Below are 20,075 nucleotides of genomic sequence, written 5' to 3'. Positions count from 1 at the left end.
AAAGCACCCAGAATAACCACGCTTTCTCCTGCTCTTTTCCACCTGTATTGTTAGCTTGATTTCTCTCCCTGCATTCTTTGATGATCTCATATGTTTGCTGATCAGTTGGCCTCCAGGAGATAGATGAAAGTTAAATAACTTCTTGTACTGAATCACATGGACATAAGTCTTTCTACATCAGTGTCAACCAGATTAGTTCTGTATCATTAATGATGATATTTACATGTTCATTGTGATAGATTCTGGCTACAAATTTTTTTCTAATTCTCATTGAGAGATGAGGTCTAATTTCCTTAACCATTACCCCATTCTGCCCTTAGTAACTCACTTGACTGATCATGTAGCAAAAGTGAATTCTGGGGCTTCCAAGGTTAAGTCACACAAAAAGTTGAAGGTACTGTCTAGACCCCTAAAGACATTCAATTTATGAGCCATGAACAATCACATAAGTTCAACTAACTTGATGGAGAGAGTCCCTTGAGAGTTCCTGAGTATTCACAGACAGGGAGAGAGGCCTAGCGGAGCCCAGACTTCCAGGCAACTCTGTCAGTGTGCTAGGTAAGGAAAATGGCTTTAGATGCTGCAGGTGATCTTTAGTTGAAGAATTTCCTGGGAAAATCCTGCCTAAATTATTTGCGCAGGAATACATGAGATATAAAAAGTATTTTTAAGTTTCGTTATGACCTAAATGGCCATAATACACATTCTATACTGAAGATTAACTCCTCTTCAATATTTAAATCTCTATGCTCTCTAAAAATGTGAACATTTATCTTTATTTTCTTCATTATTTGAATTTTAAATATTTAACTTTTTTTTTTTCTTAGACCCACATCCGTTCTTGTTAGCCATACACGTTCTGTCAAAAAACTTGGACAAATCGTCTGAGAACTGAACAAGACTCAAATATGGATGTGTTCTTAGAATTAACCTAGTATTTTCATTTCTTTCTGCCTCAAGGACTTTTACTCTTAATGACAAGCACTGCTAATTGAGTGATGGAAGACATGATACTTTTTGGACATATAGCTGCCCACTTATATATATCACTTACTGTGTTTTTCAGGATACTTATTGGATATTATTGAAAACAAAAGCCCAAGTTTTCCCCCCTGTTCCTTCAGAACTCTGTTTACTTTCACTTTTTAAGATTGTTATGTATATATTTATGCATGTATATTCATATACTTACACTTACATACAATTTACACACTTCTCAAAGACAGATGATCCAAATTATACACTTAAAATTCTATGGAGAATAGGAGAAATGAGAAATGCCATGATGGCTAATTTCATGTGTCAATTTGACTAGCCATGTGTGCCAAGATTAAACATTATTTCTGCATGTGTCTATGAAGATGTTACCAGATAGGAGTAACATCTGAGTCTGTGGATTCAGTAAAGTAGATAACTCTCCCCAGAGTAGGTGGAAATCGTCCAGTTCATTGAGGGCTTGAATAGAACGGAAGACAGTGGACAGAGGAATTTGTCCTCTGTTTCTTGCCTGCCTGTTGTTGATATGGAACATCAGTTTCCTCCTCTTGTGCTAGGATTTAAGAGCTCAGCTGCCCTCCTTCTCAGACCTTTGAACTCAGATTAGAATTACGTCACTGTTTCCCTGGGTGTCTAATTTGGAGAAGTTAGATCATGGGAATTCAAAACCTCTATAATCATGTAAGTCAATTCCTCATAGTAAATCACCATATATATCCTATTGGTTCTATTTCTCTGGAGAACACGGAGTCAGGCAAATACCTCTGAATTTAAATGTAGCAAATGATACTTATATTTTAGAACCCCAAAGACCAAACTTCAGCAATAAGACCAGGAAGGTAGTGTATATATTTGAGAATAAAATGGGAATAGAAACACAGCATGAAGATATTAATTTGAGATCACTATACAAAAAAAAGAAATATCAGAAAATTCTGTAATCTATCAAGAATCACCCTTAAACACATGCACACACCCACATCCCCCCACACACATTTCAGAGAACACCAAAAAATGAAACAGGTGAACACTGCTAACCTGTTAAGCTCTAATGAAGAGAGCAGAAATTAAAGAGTCAGATGAAATTAACTAGCTCCTAACTCTGCCCTTTATTTGATATGTAATAGGGCACATTTAATGTTACCTTTTTATATGTCTTTTTCCTTCTCTTGGGAATATAATGATTATAGCAAGTTTATTGAGTTATGAAAAGGATTTAGTATTTGTAAAATTGTCTCTTTGATTTATATTAATTAAATGTGAATTGATTAGTAATTCCTTCCATGTGCCTGGCATGAAAAAGAGACAGCAGGAGGCCAGAAAGGCATAGTTCCTGCCTCAAAACAGTGTATAATCCATGCTTATGAGCTATAAGAATTAATACTGCCTCATTTTCAATCTTAAATCTCTATAATTATTTTATTCAGGAAAAAATGAGTTATACAATTAAATCTCATTTATCCCTTAAAATATGAATGACAGGATTTTATCTATTTTACAAAGTTGTTACAAGTCAGCCGATAACTTTTACCTTACTCTTCCATAAGGTCAGATCTAGTTTACTTTTTTTTTTCTTATGAGTCAAAGTAATTTTTAAAAAGTTGAAGATATTCAGAAAATGTATTTTGTATATATTCTTATTTAAATTTCAAAATATGCTCTCATGACAAAGAATATCTCCTGGTGTCTGAAATTTTTCCCTGCCAGATTTGATTTAGTTTATGTGACTCGATTTTATGGCTTCCCAATGTGGACTAGAAATCATTTTCAAAGTCAGTGTAACTTATTCTAACTAATTCTGTCATTCATCATCATTTTAAGTCTCTCTTGAGTAAACTGCAATTTGTGACAAATTGTACAATATGGTTTGAGGATGTGTCCTATTGTCTAGAGGAGGGTAAAACACAGACTGTCAAACTCTTTTCAGTTAGGATTTTGTGTAGGCTATAAGTTACAATAAAACATAAAAGAAAAGGGGTGCCTAGGTGCCTGGGTGGCTCAGTGGGTTAAACCTCTGCCTTCGGCTCTGGTCATGATCCCAGGGTCCTGGGATCGAGCCCGGCATCGGGCTCTCTGCTCAGCAGGGAGCCTGTTTCCCTTCCTCTCTCTCTGCCTGCATCTCTGCCTACTTGTGATCTCTATCTGTCAAATAAATAAATAAAATCTTTAAAAAAAAACATAAAAGAAAATTCTGCAGCTGACTTGAGATGGGAGTAAGAATTATTGGTATAGTTTGCCTAATTTACACTGATGCTTGTATAATTTCATACAAAAATATAAACTTCACCAGGAAATCTAACATTTTAAGTTTAATACTATATTTTTCTATCTAAGATAAATATAAGAACTTCTTTGATACTAGAATTAATCATTTGATTCAATGAGTTCAAAGTGCTTCACATGTATTTTAAATTATTTTTTCTTATAGGATATACCAGAGTTAATATGGCATTTTTATTTTTACTCAGTTTTTTAAAATATGACAAATATTACATATGTAAGACTGCAGCCTTTAATTTTAATGAAGATTGCCTTTTCTGATTAAGATAGATTAGCTCAAGAATAGAATGTTATTACCTCCAATAACTATAACAAGACCTAGTAAATAATAAAAATATAATCTGTTGATGATGAACATTTTTTCATGTGTCTGATTAGACACATGAAAAAATGTTCATCAACACTAGCCATCAGGGAGATTCAAATTAAAACCACATTGAGATACCACCTTACACCAGTTAGAATGGCCAAAATTAGCAAGACAGGAAACAACATGTGTTGAAGAGGATATAGAGAAAGGGGAACACTCTTACAGTATTGGTGGGAATGCAAGTTGGTGCAGCCACTTTGGAGAACATTGTGGAGATTCCTCAAGAAATCAAAAATAGAGCTTCCCTCTGACCCTGCAATTGCTCTGCTGGGTATTGACCCCAAAGATACAGATGTAGTGAAAAGAAGGGCCATCTGTACTCCAGTGTTTATAGCAGCAATGGCCACGGTCGCCAAACTGTGGAAAGAACCAAGATGCCCTTCAACAGATGAATGGATAAGGAAGATGTGGTCCATATACACTATGGAGTATTATGCCTCCATCAGAAAGGATGAATACCCAACTTTTGTAGCAACATGGACGGGACTGGAAGAGATTATGCTGAGTGAAATAAATCAAGCAGAGAAAGTCAATTATCATATGGTTTCACTTATTTGTGGAGCATAAGAAATAATATGGAGGACATGGAGAGGAGAAGGGAGTTGAGGGAAACTGGAAGGGGAGGTGAACCATGAGAGACTATGGACTCTGAAAAACAACTTGAGGGTTTTGAAGTGGCCTGGGGTGAGAGGTTGGGGGAAGCAGGTGGTGGGTATTAAGGAGGGCACGTATTGCATGGAGCACTGGGTGTGATGCAAAAACAATGAATACTGTTATGCTGAAAAGAAATAAAAAATATATTTGTATACATAATACATACATACACATACATACATATATGTATGTGTGTATATATATATATATATATATATATATATAAAATATGTTTTCAGAAAAATAAAGAGTTTCATAGGGGTCGGGACCTTAGAAATGTTATGGACATAGAGATGAGGTTCTCTAAATAAAGTTGAGTTGAAGTCAGCACATTTTTTTCCTTAGGGATACTGCCATACCTGTGTTCATGTTAGAGGCTGGGAATGCACACTGGGTCTCAGTACATTTTTGTTGAGGGAGAGGACTTTTGGTGGTCTCATTAAAAAGGAGTGACAAAACTGAACACTTACAGTGCCTAAATAATGAACCAAATCCCAGCTCTGTTCCTGCCTTGAGGATTTGTCAAATTCTGAATCTGTGCAAGGTAGGATTCTAAAAATTTAAGCACTAAAATAAGTACTAAAGGGAGTTTTTCAGGCTAGAGATAAAAAGAGCCATTTCATAATGTCAAAATGATCAACCCAACAGTAAGATATTACACTTCAAAGTCTATAAATACTCACTAATACAGTTTCAAAATACCCTTAGCAAAATTTGACACAGTTAAAAAGAGATATAGGCAAATCCATAATCAGATAGGAAAACATTAACACACCTTTCTCACTAGCTAAGAAAACAAGGAGATAAGAGTATCAGTAAGCATATAGTGGAATATAGTGGATCTAACCTGATTCTCAAATTGAGCAAACTGATATGTACATATGCAGATACATCCGAACACATGCACACAATGCTTTTGTAGCTCTATACACAATAAGGAAAGAATTCAGATTCTTTAAAAATGTAATGGGACTACTTATCAAAAAAATACCAAAATCTATTATGTAGTGGCCATAAACCTGCAATGAAACATTCTTAGTGTTTTCTCTGATCTTATTGAAATTAAACTACTAAACAGAATATGCAAAATAAACAGTAGACTTCATTAAGCATGGTGGGCTAAATTGTGTCCTTGCAAAATTCATATATTTAACTCCCAAGCCTAGAACCTCAGAATGTAACTACACTTAGAGATAAGCATTTAAAGGGATAGTTATGTTTAAATGAGGTCACATGGGTATGTCATATGGGTAGGGCTGTATTTGAAAATTCAGCATTGAAAGAGGTAAGTTAATTAAGATTAGGTTAACTCCTTTTGAGATTCAAAAGAATAATACACCCCTCAGATAACTTCATATTTCTGTCTCCCTTACTATTCTCTGTGTCTGCTACTTGGGGATTTCATTCTGTCTCATGGACTTGGTTCACTGTTTTTTATTCCTCAAACATGATTTTTCTGGGTTTTCTTTTCTTTGCCTCATTTTCAGTCTTTAGTGTCGGCTAAAATACCATTTATACAGGGAGACCACTCTGATCAATCCCATCTCCTACTTCCATAAACACACACTATTCTCTCACTTCATATAAAAATTCAAACAAACAAAAAACAAAAACAAGAAAACAGCATGTCTGGTATCGCTTAGCATGTTTTCTCAACAGTGTTTACCACAATGGTTTTTGTTTGTTTCCTTTTTACTGATTTTTGTTCTTCTCCAATCTGAATAATATCACTGAGCCCTGGAATCTTGTTGATCTCCTTTAATGAAGTATCTTTACACTTAAAACTAGACTGTCACCTAAGCATATTTCAGCAAATACATGTTGCATAAATGACATTATTTGGTATAGGTTTTTATAAAGCATCAAACCCACACTTGTTTGTTTTAGAACAAGCATATTCATTTCTTCATTCTTAAAACTGGAAGATAATAAAATTAATTTGTGTTTCTGTGTTTTTTCTCCTTATTTTTAAAATTTATTTATTTATTTTTTTAATAAATATATGATGTATTTTTTCTCCTTTTTGTAACTGACAAACTTTCAGTCACACATTTTAAACAAGTTTGATCTAACTAGGATTAATCTAGTATATGAATAGTGAGGCCTTAAAACTGATGCTGGATTATATTTTAAAGAAAATTTTATTTAATGTACATATATCTATGATACTAATCTATAAAAGGTACTGAGTGTTCAGAATATATGTAAATATCTAATTTGATTTAATGTATATTTTCTAAAATCATATGAAAATTGATTTTGTCTATTTATAGATGTACATATGTGATCTTCATAAGACTAATTTTTCAGGAAGAAAAAGGTAAAAGAATGTCTTTTCAGAAAGGAAAAGCACTAAGAAACCACATTCCATCTTTGGCATTTTCAAATGGAACCAATCTGGCAATTCTGATATCTAGATTGGGGTCACAAACTCATGTGCCTTCAGGGATCATGCACATTTCTTAAATCTATGCAAGTGTAGTTGACCAAATCAGACAACAGCAATGGTTTAATTGTGGAGAGCTGAAGAGTATGTAATCACCTGCAGTTATTTCTGTTTATTACAAATATTCCACTTATTAAGCAAAACAGTCTATAATACTTTCTATTACATCTATAAAACTATACATGTATGTAGATCAACAGAAAAATTAACATATCATAGTTGTCACATGGCGAAGTACTACGTAGCCTGTCATTTGGGTGAATTGAGGTATCGATTATTATTATAAATTGCAAAACTCACATCGGAAGGATAAATACACACCAAAATTTGTTCTAAGCATATCTTTAACTCATAATACATAATCACAGTGCTAAAACATGATGTTTCATGATACCAAAATTCTAATAAGATTTTGCTCAAACTGATATTAATTTTTCCAACATAATCACTACTTAGATATCAAATATAAGAATAAAAATGGTTACAGTAATTTATTCTACTATCCCCAAACAGCACTGGATACTACAGCATGTTGTCATTCTTGAGATATGCTGTTTTATGAAGGTTATCTTATGAATGAGTATTTTCATGAATTAATTTCCCAAATTTAAAATGATTTATAACTTATTTAATTGACAAATATTTCATTTGTTTATCTTAGAAAGTAGTTCAGTTTTCTTTAATGTTTCTCAATTCATTTTTGTTCTAAAAATATTTCAAGAAAAATCGAATCTTGCCTCTTTATTCTGCCAAATTACTGAAGTTCATCCAAGTTCCAACTGCTTGTAATCAATCAAACTTCACTAAATGCTAACAATTAGCATGCTTATTTTCTCTCATAGATATTTGCTATAATACTGTTACTTTAAGAAAATATCTTCTAATTTTTCTTTTATATTAAAAAAAAACTCTTCATAATTCTTTTTTGTTGATCTATGTGAGGTCTATAAAGCAGTTGTCTATCATATCTGGTGGCCCAGAAGAAGGTTTGAATATCTCGTATAGGGATATATTGAGGTTCAAGACATGGTAAAGATTCATTGAGATTCTAACAAATATTGTGATTTTAAAGAAAATAATTCAAACACATAACTAACAAAACTTGTGAACATCTACCTTGAGTTCTAAAGCTATATATAATATTTAACAAATGGATAGCATAGCACAATGGTTCCTACCTCAAGCACATCACTTACCCAATATTAAGATATGTACAAAATTAAGAATAGCACATGAAGATATGATGTAAGAGTGATCTGTAATATATTCTATCTTATCTATATAACTATACATAAAGATTAACAAAAAATAAAGGATATACACATACATATAAAGTAAAATAGGCTTATAATATATTTTTTCTATGTATCTATAGAGCTAGAGAGATCTAGATTAACAAAAAATTAAAGTTACATTATGAGGAAGTCACAGCAGCTAATTGATAACTTGTATATTTAGTCTAATCATAGAGATACACTATATACATATAAACTCAAAAGTATGCTTTATGGTAAATATTTCAAAATCATAAGCAATATGTTACAGTATTCATTGCTTTTTTAAAGTAATTCAATAATTATAAGTTTATGTATTTTCTTTTTTAACACTAGCTGTTTTTAATAATTATCATGTAAAATTCTTGAACATTTAATAATTGACTCTCATAATGTAGTATGAGCCAGCTTCAATATGCCACTTACTAGTAACATAATATAACATAAATTTGGAAAATATGATGTTGAAAATGGGAGTTGGGAGAACTAGAGGAAATATTTACTGTCCTGAATTATTCCTTCTTTCATTACAATACTAAACAAAACCAAGCTGCCTATCATCCTTCTGTCTGTCATAATTAATAAAGGAGACAACAGTCAGAACACAGAATAGAAGCAATTCAGATCTTCTATTTGTAGGCTGTTCTCCGTTGGTCTTTTTCATATGCCTGCAGATCCTGGAGACAAGGCACTGATGTCCCTTTCTTCTGAAATATCTTTTCAAGAATGTTTGTATAGCAAACTCTTTGGAATACAGAGATCATGTCTCCCAAGTGACAGGTTTATTTATAGCCTTGGAAGATATAGTGTTGTTTTCCAAAGGGCAAGTTTGCTTATAGTTCAGAATATTGAAGATACTGTCTTCCATTAGAACGAAGGTAAAACTCTCAAAACTACACAAACAAATATATATGTTCTTGCAAAGGGACTGGATGAAGAGAAATTTTGAAAGAACATTTGGCTTCTATAGTAATATGAGTCTCTATGAGGGTGTCACTACTCAAGCTTCATACCTACTGAAATGGATTTTATGAAATTACCAAGAACTTGAAGTATATATGCCCTGTCATTTGGAAAGCACCATAGAGTGATGCCTAACTCATGCTCAACGCAGTGATGGGAGTGGTTACTCTGGGGGATCTGCACACTCAGAGGATGTGGGGGTGGGTAACATCAATAGACCGTAAGAGGTAGAGAGTCAACTCAGGCATTTTAAGAGGAATCCAAGAACACCACAAAGAACGGTGAGGAGACTTCAAAAGTGAGGGTCTATGTGGACAGGATAATGGTGATGATGAGGAGAGGTGAAGTGTTCGTTGATTTTATCACAGAAATTTTGATGGTGGGAGCAGAGCACAAGAATCTCTGAAGAGCACCTCCATGAGTTCATGAGACAGTGTAGGTTTGGGGCATCTGTCAGTGCAGGGTATGAACTAGATTATACAATCGCCCATCATACACTGAGAAGGAATGTTCCTGTTCCCCTCTTCAAACTTTTCTCAACCTTTAACACTGGTTATGTGCCAAAACAGTATACGATTTTTTTTTTTTCACCCACCTTAAGAGACAAGTCCTAATCTCTATTCAAGAAATAAAAGTTCCAGTTAAAATTAGTAACTCATATTTCAATCACTCTTTGAAAATAGCAATTCCTTCCCTCTAGATAGCCTACTAATCCTCAATTGTCTCCTGTTGCCAAAATTTGTGCTGAAACCACAATGATTTCCTTGTATTGGCTGTTTAACCCATTGGATGGAAGACAACACCATGTCACCACCATGAGAGACAGAATAATGACTCTCCAAAAATGTCCACATTCTAATCCTCAGGAACCTGTTAATTGGTCACCTGATATAGAAAAAGACCTTTGGAGATGTGATTAAGCTGAGTATCTTGAGATGGGAAGATTTTCCTGGATTATCTGTGTGGATCCAAGGTCGTCACTAGGGTCCTTATAAGAAGGAAGTAAGGGTTAAGTGTGATGAAAGCGAAGTTGACAGCCAGACAGACGGATACAGATCTTGCTGTATATCATATACAGGGAAAAAGAATAAGTAGAGAGAGGTCAGGCTTTGAAGATGCTGTGCTGTTACCTTTGAAGACAGAGTACCAGGATAGATGTAAACCAAGAAATCACATGGCCTCCAGATGTTGTCAAGGCAATGAAACGGATTCTTGCCTAGAACATCCAGAGGGAATGTATCCCTGCTGATCCACTTCACACTTCTGACTCCCAGAACTGCAACATAATCATCTTGTGCTGTTTTAAGGCACTGAGTTTGTGGTAATTATGCTACAGCAGCAGAAAGAACCTCATAGACCGACCCACCAAATTTTAGAGTTTCAGTGGATGGTAAACGATCAGAGTAAAAATGAAGCCTGGAGCTAAGAGGGCCCTGTCTGCTACAGCCAGCTCTAAATAGCTCTTGCCAGGCTTTCTAAATGTAAGTGTCCTTGGATCAGTGTCCTGAGAAACAAAAACTCTAATTTTAGTATAAATTCCAGCATACTTCATCCATCTTCCAGTATAAATTTAAGAAACGTATCCTGAATATTTAGAGACTTCCAATGTTGCCAAAAACTTGTTTCAAAAGACCCAGGAAATTCAGCCAGAATCACAGAAGCCTTGTTGGTTTTGAGTCCAAATGGCCTCTGAGGTTATTTTCCTTAGTTTGTTCATTTGGCAATTCTGCTTCTGGGAATCAGGTGCCTGCCATTGCTGTAACATTTTCTGAAACAATCAGATACATGTTGGCTTGGCTAAGATACAAATGTCTCTTCCCCTTGGAAGAGAAGTGCATCTTTAAAAATAACCTTTCATCTTTTGATCATGGCAGGTCGGACCTTTTATGTGAATCCCCTTTCTCAGGTCGATGACGTGCTACCACCCTTATAGGCATGTCGAAGGCTACAGTTTTATTTGGGACTATCTGGATTCTCCTCTCCTGAAATAAGTTAAGATTTTCTGGGCAGTTAATTTTGTTTTGTCTTGCTTGAGGCTTTACTGAGTATGATACAAGCACTTGAAATTAACATTCTTATCTGTCTCTTCTAAGGATTCTCCCACACCTCATAAAAGATTATAGTATCATCCCTAGAACATAGATGGTGACATTCATAAATCCTTACCTTCCTTTTTCTAGACACGCAGTGTTGGCAAACATTCTGAAATTACCTTTTAAAAGTGACCTCTTCACCATCCACTGGAATTCAGTAAATGAACATGGCTTTGGAATTCCCCTCTCGTGTCTGCAAACCATTTCTAGCAGTGTTATAACCATCTGTCAAGATAAACTGACTACAATTCCAGGAGTTTTAATTGGCTCATTATGTAGACACTGCCTCGCCTCAAATTTTAGCAGACCCAGATGCAGGTCCTATATTAAAAGGGTACAAATCATAGTTTACAAACTGTGGGAAAGAAATCCTTCCTCTCTCCCTTCTTCCCTCGCCTCCTTCCCTCCTCGTCTTTCTCTTTCTGTTAGTCAATTTAATCTTGGCTCTAAAGCAAACATGGTTCCGGCTGACAGTGAATTCAAACTTTGTCATTCTAGGAGCTGTGTCTGGACTGGCTTTGGTTAATAAATCATAATACGGTATGGATACAATTATTTCTCTAAACAAAGTTCTTTATCCATCTAAAAATTGTGGTTTCATAGTGCAGCAAATTGGTGTTCCAAAAGGCTAATATCCAAAGCCTATAATCGCTCGAAACATCCAGAACAAACCTTTCAGCTTTAGTTTAGGGCATTTGTTCCAGATAAGGAAAGGCCTTATATATAAATGGAGTATTACCCACTTTGTACATTTTGGCTCTTGAGATTTTGTTTGAAGTTACTTATTTTAGAGGACAAGATTAATTTTATGCTAATAAAACTAAGCAGTGCTATTACTATTTTGCATGTATATAGAGTCAACAAAATTTCCTTTTGCTCCCCACAAGAATCATATGAACTAAAATTTACCCACTATAGCATGCAATGCTACCCTGTGTTTATCTCTGTCCCTCACTAGAAAATGTCTCCCAGGCTTCTGCTCCTCTATCTCCACTTGTGGTACCCGTGCACACATTTTTGGCTGGCGAACAAAATTCAGAAACACATTACATTTAAAGTATATGGAAAAGTCAGTATTTCTTACCTTGCTTTTTCCCCTCCCTCTTACTTTTAAGTGATTCTACTCTTCCAAATCAGATTTTGTCTCGGGCTCTACTTTCTGAGAACTAGACTCAGATACAGGGTTTGTGAGGTTCCTAGGTGGCTCAGTCCGTTAAGTGTTTCATTCTTTATTTCAGCTTAGGTCATAATCTCAGGGTGTTGGGTTTGAGCTCCCCTTGGCTCCTGGTGCAGACTCAAGTCTGTTAGAGATTCTCTCTCTCTTCTTTTCCTTTTGTCCCTCCCCCGTCCCTCTCTCTCTCTTTCTCTCTCTATCCTCCTCTCCCTCTCTCAAATAAAAAAAAATCTTGAAAAAAATAAGATACAAGGGTTTGGTGCAGATTTCCCAATTAATTGCATTTTACACGAAGATTTACCATAACATGGCATGTAATGTAAATGCAAAATTTCATTAGCCTATTAGTCCCCACTGTGAAAACTGCAAGATTTCAAAGTGTTTCCATCCTAAAAAAATGTCTCCCCTGCATCATTGGGTATGGCTGTGGGGAATCAGGATTTGCATTAGAGCACGTTCACTCTACTGCTCATCCAATGTTACACGGACACTGAGCTTTTCTATTACTGCTGTGTAGCTGGGACATTAACATTCTGTTAACATACCAGATGCTACTACTTTGATCCATGCATAGGTGGAAAAATGTCCTACTCCAAAAATGGCTTCTCTAATTTTGCCCTCTGACCACTATCTTAAACTATTCTATGAGTTAGCCTTAGGTTCATTCAATAAAAACTCCAAATAATATGGCCTGGACAAGATTAAAGTGCATTTCAGTGCTACATTCACAAAAGAAATCTAGTAATCTAGTCCAGGGTTGTAAGGACAGCTGGGGGAAATCATCAGAAAGCCAGGGCCCCTCTATTTCAACGCTCTACTATCCTCATTCTCAACAATAAGTCTTTTATCTCATAGTTCAGAATGGCTGCTTTAGTTCCTGCCATCAAAGAATGTTCCAATAGGAAAGTGATGAAGACAGATACAATGAGTTTAATTCTGCAGGGAATATTCACTTGCCTTCAACTCTCTATGTGACCTTTGTCTAAGACTCTATCTTTTATGGAAAGTCTATTGTCTAAAATTTTGGACCTGGTCTGAGAAGAGAATAGCAAGCTCAGGGCACTCCCACCAGAATCTAAGTCTCATGATTCTCTTTTACTATAATTGTATTCTCTATACCTGGTGTGGTACAGAAACAGAGTAGTAGGTGGGTTTTAGGAAGGAGAGGTATGAACCAAAGAAATAAAATCCATCTCAGCAAATATTGCTTAAGATAATTATTTTATATTGGAGTGGCAGGATTTTGGAAAGGTGAAAATTTTGGTAAAATGGCTTTATGACTCACATTTCACCTCGGTATGTTCAGGATGTTCAGGCAAAATTTCTCAAACTCATCAAGGATGGGGTAAATGAGCAGTTTAGGTAAAACACATTGATTTATTTTCTACCATGTGTATTTCCTCGTATATGTAACTTTATTGGGATGCTGTTGAGTTAGTATAACTAAAGTCAGGCCAAGTTTATAAGCTTTTTAAAATCTGAAGATAAAAACTCATTCAGCTCTAAATGTAATTTGTAATGTAGTTGTCAAATATAATTTATTTGTACTTAACAAGGGATGCACTTATTTTTTATTGCCCATCTGCATGCCAGAACTCCACCTCCCAGAAAATTCTTTTCAATGCTAAAGTGACAGACCTTAGGCATTTTCCATTTTGAGAAACTCTCAAGGAAATTTTAAGCCATTGAAATTAGCAACAGTGCAAAACTTACGAGAACTTGTCCCTGACCAGAGCTATTAAGTGAACCTGAACTAAAAAAAGAGGAGAGATGTCAGATGGTGCTGAGAAAGAACGGCAGAATCGCTGGCAAGTTCAGTTATTGAAAAATGTATTCCATCAGGAAAGCTAACACAGGGGATTAACATTTTTTGTACTCATTTTGTAATTATCTTTGCAGTGCCCAAGTCAAAAAATACTTCAGCTTTTTCATAGAAAGCCATGAATTAAAAGACAAGAGCATGTCCTAAGTGATCTTCTAGGAATCAGACACCTTGTGAAAACCTCGGTTTTGCATAGTTATGATACATTTTTCCAGAATATCAAGGCTTTTAAAATTCTCCTGTTGTGGGACACCTGGGTGGCTCAGTGGGTTAAAGCCACCGCCTTCGGCTCAGGTCATGATCCCAGGACTCTGGGATCAAGCCCCGCATTGGGCTTTCTTCTCTGCAGAGAACCTGTTTTTGGCTCTCCCACCCCACCCTGTCTGCCTCTCTGCTTACTTGTGAGCTCTATCAAATAAATAAATAAATAAATAAAATCTTTAAAAAAAATTCTACTCAAACCATAAGTGACTCTTAATCTCACAAAACAAACTGAGGGTTGCTGGGGGGAGGGGTGTTGGGGGAAGAGGGGTGGGGTTATGGACATTGGGGAGGGTATGTGCTATGCTGAGTGCTGTGAAGTGTGTAAACCTGGTGATTCACATACCTGTACCCCGGGGGATAAAAATATATTATATGTTTATAAAAAATTAAAAAATTAAAACAAAAAATTCTCTTGTTGCCTTGTTGGGAAAAACAAATCTTGTCTCAACATATATGCACACATACACTAATATACAAGCAAATATTCATTGCAGATGATCACCCTCCGAATATCTTCTTCTTAGTTTTCATGTTAAGATAAAGAAACTAAGAAAACCCAAACAGTGATCCTTTTCATTTCTGCTTTTAAAGAAGAGAGTCTGTTTATGCAAATAAGCACGCATAGCAAGAAAGTATAAGCTAAATTCTATTTAGCTGAAGTTCGTCTGTCTTTCCAAAGTACAAAATAAATTTCAAATGGAATCCTAACATAGCCTTAACACCAGGTCTAATGATGGCACCAAAGAGCTTCTCTGTGGTGTTCACATTCCATGCCTCTCTGCATTCCTGCTACGGACTATTACAGAATATTGAAAAATAACAGACACCATGTGTATCAGAAACTGTGAAACAAGATCACATAACATTTAAAAACTACTGTTTTGACAAATTCCATAAGGCTTCTGGTTGGGGAGGTGGGTCTTATTACATCCTTGGAAGAGAATTAAAGATCTGATACTGCAGATGCACTATTTCATGAACAATGGAGACTGGGACAGGTTTGAAGTCAGGCTCTGTCATTTACTAGGTGGAAAGCAATTGGCAAATTTTTGTTGTTCTTGTTGAATCTTATATTTTTTTTATTTGTAAAATGAGCATAAAAGAAATACAGTTAGAGGCCCTATCATAGCTCCTTTTACAAACTATTTCTTCAAGAAATGATGAATACTATTATGCTGTTGGCTATATTAATTTGAATAAAAGTTTGTCATTATTTTTCAGTTGATAGAAATTAGGATAGATGATTATCTACTAGGGGGCGCCTGGGTGGCTCAGTCAGTCAAGCCTCCAACTCTTGATTTTGACTCAGATCCTGATGTCAGAGTCATGAGATAGAGCCCTGCATGGCATTCTGAGCTCAGCACGGAATGGCTTGGGAATTTCTTTACTCTCCCTGGGCCCCTCATGCTTGTGATTTTGCACACATGCTTGCTCTCTCCTTCTCAAATAAATAAGTATATTTTTTTAAAGATTATCTATGGGGCAACTGGGTGGCTCAGTGAGTTATAGCCTCTGCCTTCAACTCAGGTCATGATCCCAGGGGCCTCGGATCGAGCCCCACATCGGGCTCTCTGCTTAGCAAGAACCCTGCTTCCTTTCCTCTCTTTGCCTGCCTTTCTGCCTACTTGTGATCTCTGTCTGTCAAATAAATAAATAAATAATCTTAAAAAAAAAAAAAAGATTATCTATTAGGATAGAGGATAGAAAATGATCTGTTGGGAGATTCCTTTAAAACAGCCACGGAGGAAAAACAAAACAAAACAAAACAGCCACGGAGAGAAAAGCACCGGGGTGGTTAAGGCACTTACGCCTCTGCTTTTCCTTCAGGTCATGATCCTAGAATCCCCAGATGCAGCCCCACATCAGGCTGTTTGCTCAGCCTGGAGTCTGATTTTCCCTCTTCCACTGGCCCCCTCCTTCCCTCCCTTCCTTGTTTGCCCTCTCTTTCTTTCACTCGCTCGCTTACTTGTCTTAATGCTCTCTCTCCCTCGAATAAATAAAATCTAAACAAAAGGGGCCATGGAGTAAACGTAAATCTTTCATTCACAAATTCCAAAATAATATCAACACGACACATATTAATTTTGCAGAAAAGAGATATGGTCTTACAAATCAGAGATATCTTAAAGATAAGTTCTGTTCTTCAAATACTACTTAACAGAAGAGAGGCAAATGGTGAGGAGCAAGTCATCAATTCTGCCAACCAACGTTGAGTAGGTTTGTGCCCAGTATTGTATTGCTTTGAAAATACAAAACTACATAGGATGTGGCATGTTTCCTTAATCAATTCATATAGTTATGAAGAGAAAAATTCAAAAGTGAAACCCATATCCTTCAACTGGACCCAATACTCTATATTCTCATAATATTGTGTGAGGAAAATAATTATCTTAATTGGTCTTTAATGGAGACAAATTGATTTTGAGATCTAGTAAACTCATAGTTGATAAATATTTTATTTATTAATTCTTATGAATAACCAATCTTATCCTTTTTCCTGTGTGGAATAAAATAAAATATTTGTGTTTATTTACAAAATAAAATTATATTGAAAACACTTGTTTATAGCATGGTAAAATTGTGTCTGTCCTCTTTTAGTAGGGAGAAGAGTTTCAAAGTTACATTATTATTTATTGTTACTTTTCATTAATGAATGAATATGATTTCCAAGTCAACCACATTGATTTTAATAGTCAACTTGATTAGCTTAATGAAATAAAGTGTGTGCTTTCAATATTGGTGTGAAAGAAGTAAAAAATATAAAAACTTATTTTAAAAAGTCATTTTATCAAATGTGACCTTTGTTATATACAATGTTATGTGGAATATAGGTAGAAGTTTACAAATGTCACTAAGTATCATTAAAATAAATAAATGTTAGAAAAGATAATGGGTCAGCTTCAATAAAATTAAATAGTCATGTATAAATATTCTGCAACACCTACACCAGGATCTTTAAAAAGACTATAAAACTTTAATTATAGGCAAAAGATAAATTCCAAATAGATGGTGAGATATAGAATATCCCTGAGGGAAGTAGTAAATATTTCAAATATAATAGTTTTCTACAAATTGAAATATAAATATAATAAAGTCATAATCAAATCATAAAATTATTTTTGCAAAAATCGAGGAAATTGCAAATATTATTCACAAAGTTGGTGACACATAGTAAGAATATATGGGCAGCAGGTTGGTGGGGGAAGTCCTGCATTTCCAGATTAAAATTCTTTATAAAGATAGAATAATTTTAAAATGTTGGCACTTGTGGCACTTGATAGATAAATAGATAGAAATGCAAACAAAAAAATTCAGAGTAGATATTCATTTCTAATTTATTATGTTATACTTGGAACATCTATTATTCATGAAATTCCACCAATAGAACTCCTATACTTTTCTCCAATTGAATGGAAATGTATTATTTATGTATAGTTGAAAAATGGGCTATGTAGAAAAACTCTGTGAATAACATACTGGCAGTTTTTTCTGTTTTAATAAAGATGACACTAAAATGTGCAAGTTATATTTGAAACACTTAACAAATGGTACTGATATAATTGTTATACTCTAAAGTAAATTTTGGATGGAATTTATATAATTAAAAATCAAATAGCATAATTAGATAAAATTCATCTTAAAAAAAAAGCCCATAAAAAGAACTGATTCTAGAACAAAGAGTGGTGGAAGGTGGCAATAGATTTGGTGTGGGCTTTTAAAGAAAATATATGTATGTATCTTTCTTAATATAAGAAACTGCTGAATCTGTAAGCATGTTGATAATCTTAGTGACATCTCTTGAATGCTGTCAATACACAGGTGTATAACACAACATGCTTCATTCACAGTCGTGGCTATAGTTTATACATGCATAAGGCAGAACCAAATAGAAAGGACAGTAATATCTGCCCCATTATAACAAGGAGATTAATTAATGGGGATAAGAGAAAAAGGGAGGACATGAGTTACCTTCCACCCTCCACAGCTGTTGTGACGCTGCCTGCTAATGTAAAATTCCACCTAGCATCTGGCCAGATTAAGATCTGATTGGAGTGGGGCGCCTGGGTGGCTCAGTGGACTAAAGCCTCTGCCTTCAGCTCAGGTCATGATCCCAGGGTTCTGGGATCAAGACCCGCATCAGGGTCTCTGCTCAGCAGGGAGCCTGCTTCTCCCTCTCTCTCTCTGCATGCCTCTCTGCCTAGTTGTGATCTCTGTCTGTCAAATAAATAAATTAAATCTTAAAAAAAAAAAAAAAAGATCTGATTGGAGGATCCCCACAGGACACACATTGTGAGGTCCAAAGGGAATCCACGAACTGTACTCCAGGTCAATAACTTGTTCTAAATAGACCTTCCCTTATTAACAGAAGCTCTGTTAATACCCTGTCTCTCACAAAATCAATCTAAAACTTCTGAAATATTTTCAAGAAGAGAATGTCATGGATATTTGAAACAAAACAAAACAAACAAAAACAAAAACAAAACAACAACAACAACAACAACAAAAAAAAACCAGTCACCTGGGTTCCTCAGTTGGTGAAGCATCTACCTTTGGCTCAGGGCATTATCTCAGGGTTCTGGAATGGAGTCCCGAGTTGAGCTCCCTTCCCAGCAAGCAGTCTGCTTCTCCCTCTGCCTGCTGTTTCCCCTACTTGTGCACTCTGTGTGTGTCAATCTCTCCAACAAATAAATAAATAATATATTTTTTAAAAAGATTAAAAAAGTGAGTACTTTGGAAAAATAATCACCTTCACCAGAATTCAGTGGTTATAGAATTTTAATAATTCAGAGCCCATTATTTCTAGTAAATAAAAAGGATAAAAAATATGGCTTTGAAATTAACATTGTAATATTATAAATTAACGAGGAACAATACATTATGATGTTAATACCTTGGAAGTTGAATCTGTTGAGTCTGTATGAACTTTCAGAATGCAAAAGTAAGACAAAAAGTGAAAACAAAGAGAAGGAAGATTATGGATACAGACAAAAGGTAATATACAGATGTCTTGATTCTAAAAAAAAAATCTAGAATAGAATAAATAAAAGAAAAAAAATACAAAAAAATATATGGGTTATGGAGGAGACCATAAGAAGATCTAAATCTGTATGTCAAAAGGCGTTATTGCAAGCCAGGTGAAATTAATAGAAAGAAAAGTTAGATATTTGCAGATATAATGCTAGCATTTCAAAAAAAATACTCCTTAAAATATCCATATTATCAATTACTTACAGGTATTCCTTCCACACATTACTCTACTGATCCCTCTATTTTCTGTCTACTTGCTTTTCCTTTTAATTATTTCCTTAACTATCCAATATACCTAGATTATAACTACTAAATGTCTTGACCATTGCCAGACTCCTAAGTTACCAAACTCATCTGAAGAGCTGCAAACATCGCAGGTGAGCTTGTCCAAGCTTTTCATGACTCCTGGAAGACATTCTCCACATTCTGACTGGATTCTACATTTAAAATACACCAGAACAGCCCAGTGTACATCTAGCCCATGACACTCCATGGTCCTTAGAATAAAGCTCAGCATCCTTACCAGCGCCTGGCCCCTGACCACTCTCTAACTCCTTTGCTTAGATTTGCCGTAGTGTCTAGTTTTCATTCTACTGTGTTGTCATATCTTTCCCCCCTCCCCCAAGGGCATTCTATACTCTGATCCATCTACTTAGCAGTTTTCCCTATCTGTGTCTTCACACATACGAGGTCAATTTCCCTTGACATCCT

General features: G+C 35.3%; 1 pseudogene; it reads right to left on the bottom strand.

Annotated features, from left to right (window-relative positions):
- The window catches only part of LOC122910010, a 195,354-nt pseudogene extending 175,497 nt beyond the window's left edge, over positions 1-19,857 (bottom strand).
- Between the last annotated feature and the right edge of the window lie 218 nt (positions 19,858-20,075).

Source organism: Neovison vison, chromosome 6 (genome assembly GCF_020171115.1).
Source record: "Neovison vison isolate M4711 chromosome 6, ASM_NN_V1, whole genome shotgun sequence".
Taxonomy (NCBI): domain Eukaryota; kingdom Metazoa; phylum Chordata; class Mammalia; order Carnivora; family Mustelidae; genus Neogale; species Neogale vison.
Note: the sequence above shows the minus strand (reverse complement) of the source record. Positions and strands in the feature narration are given on the sequence as shown.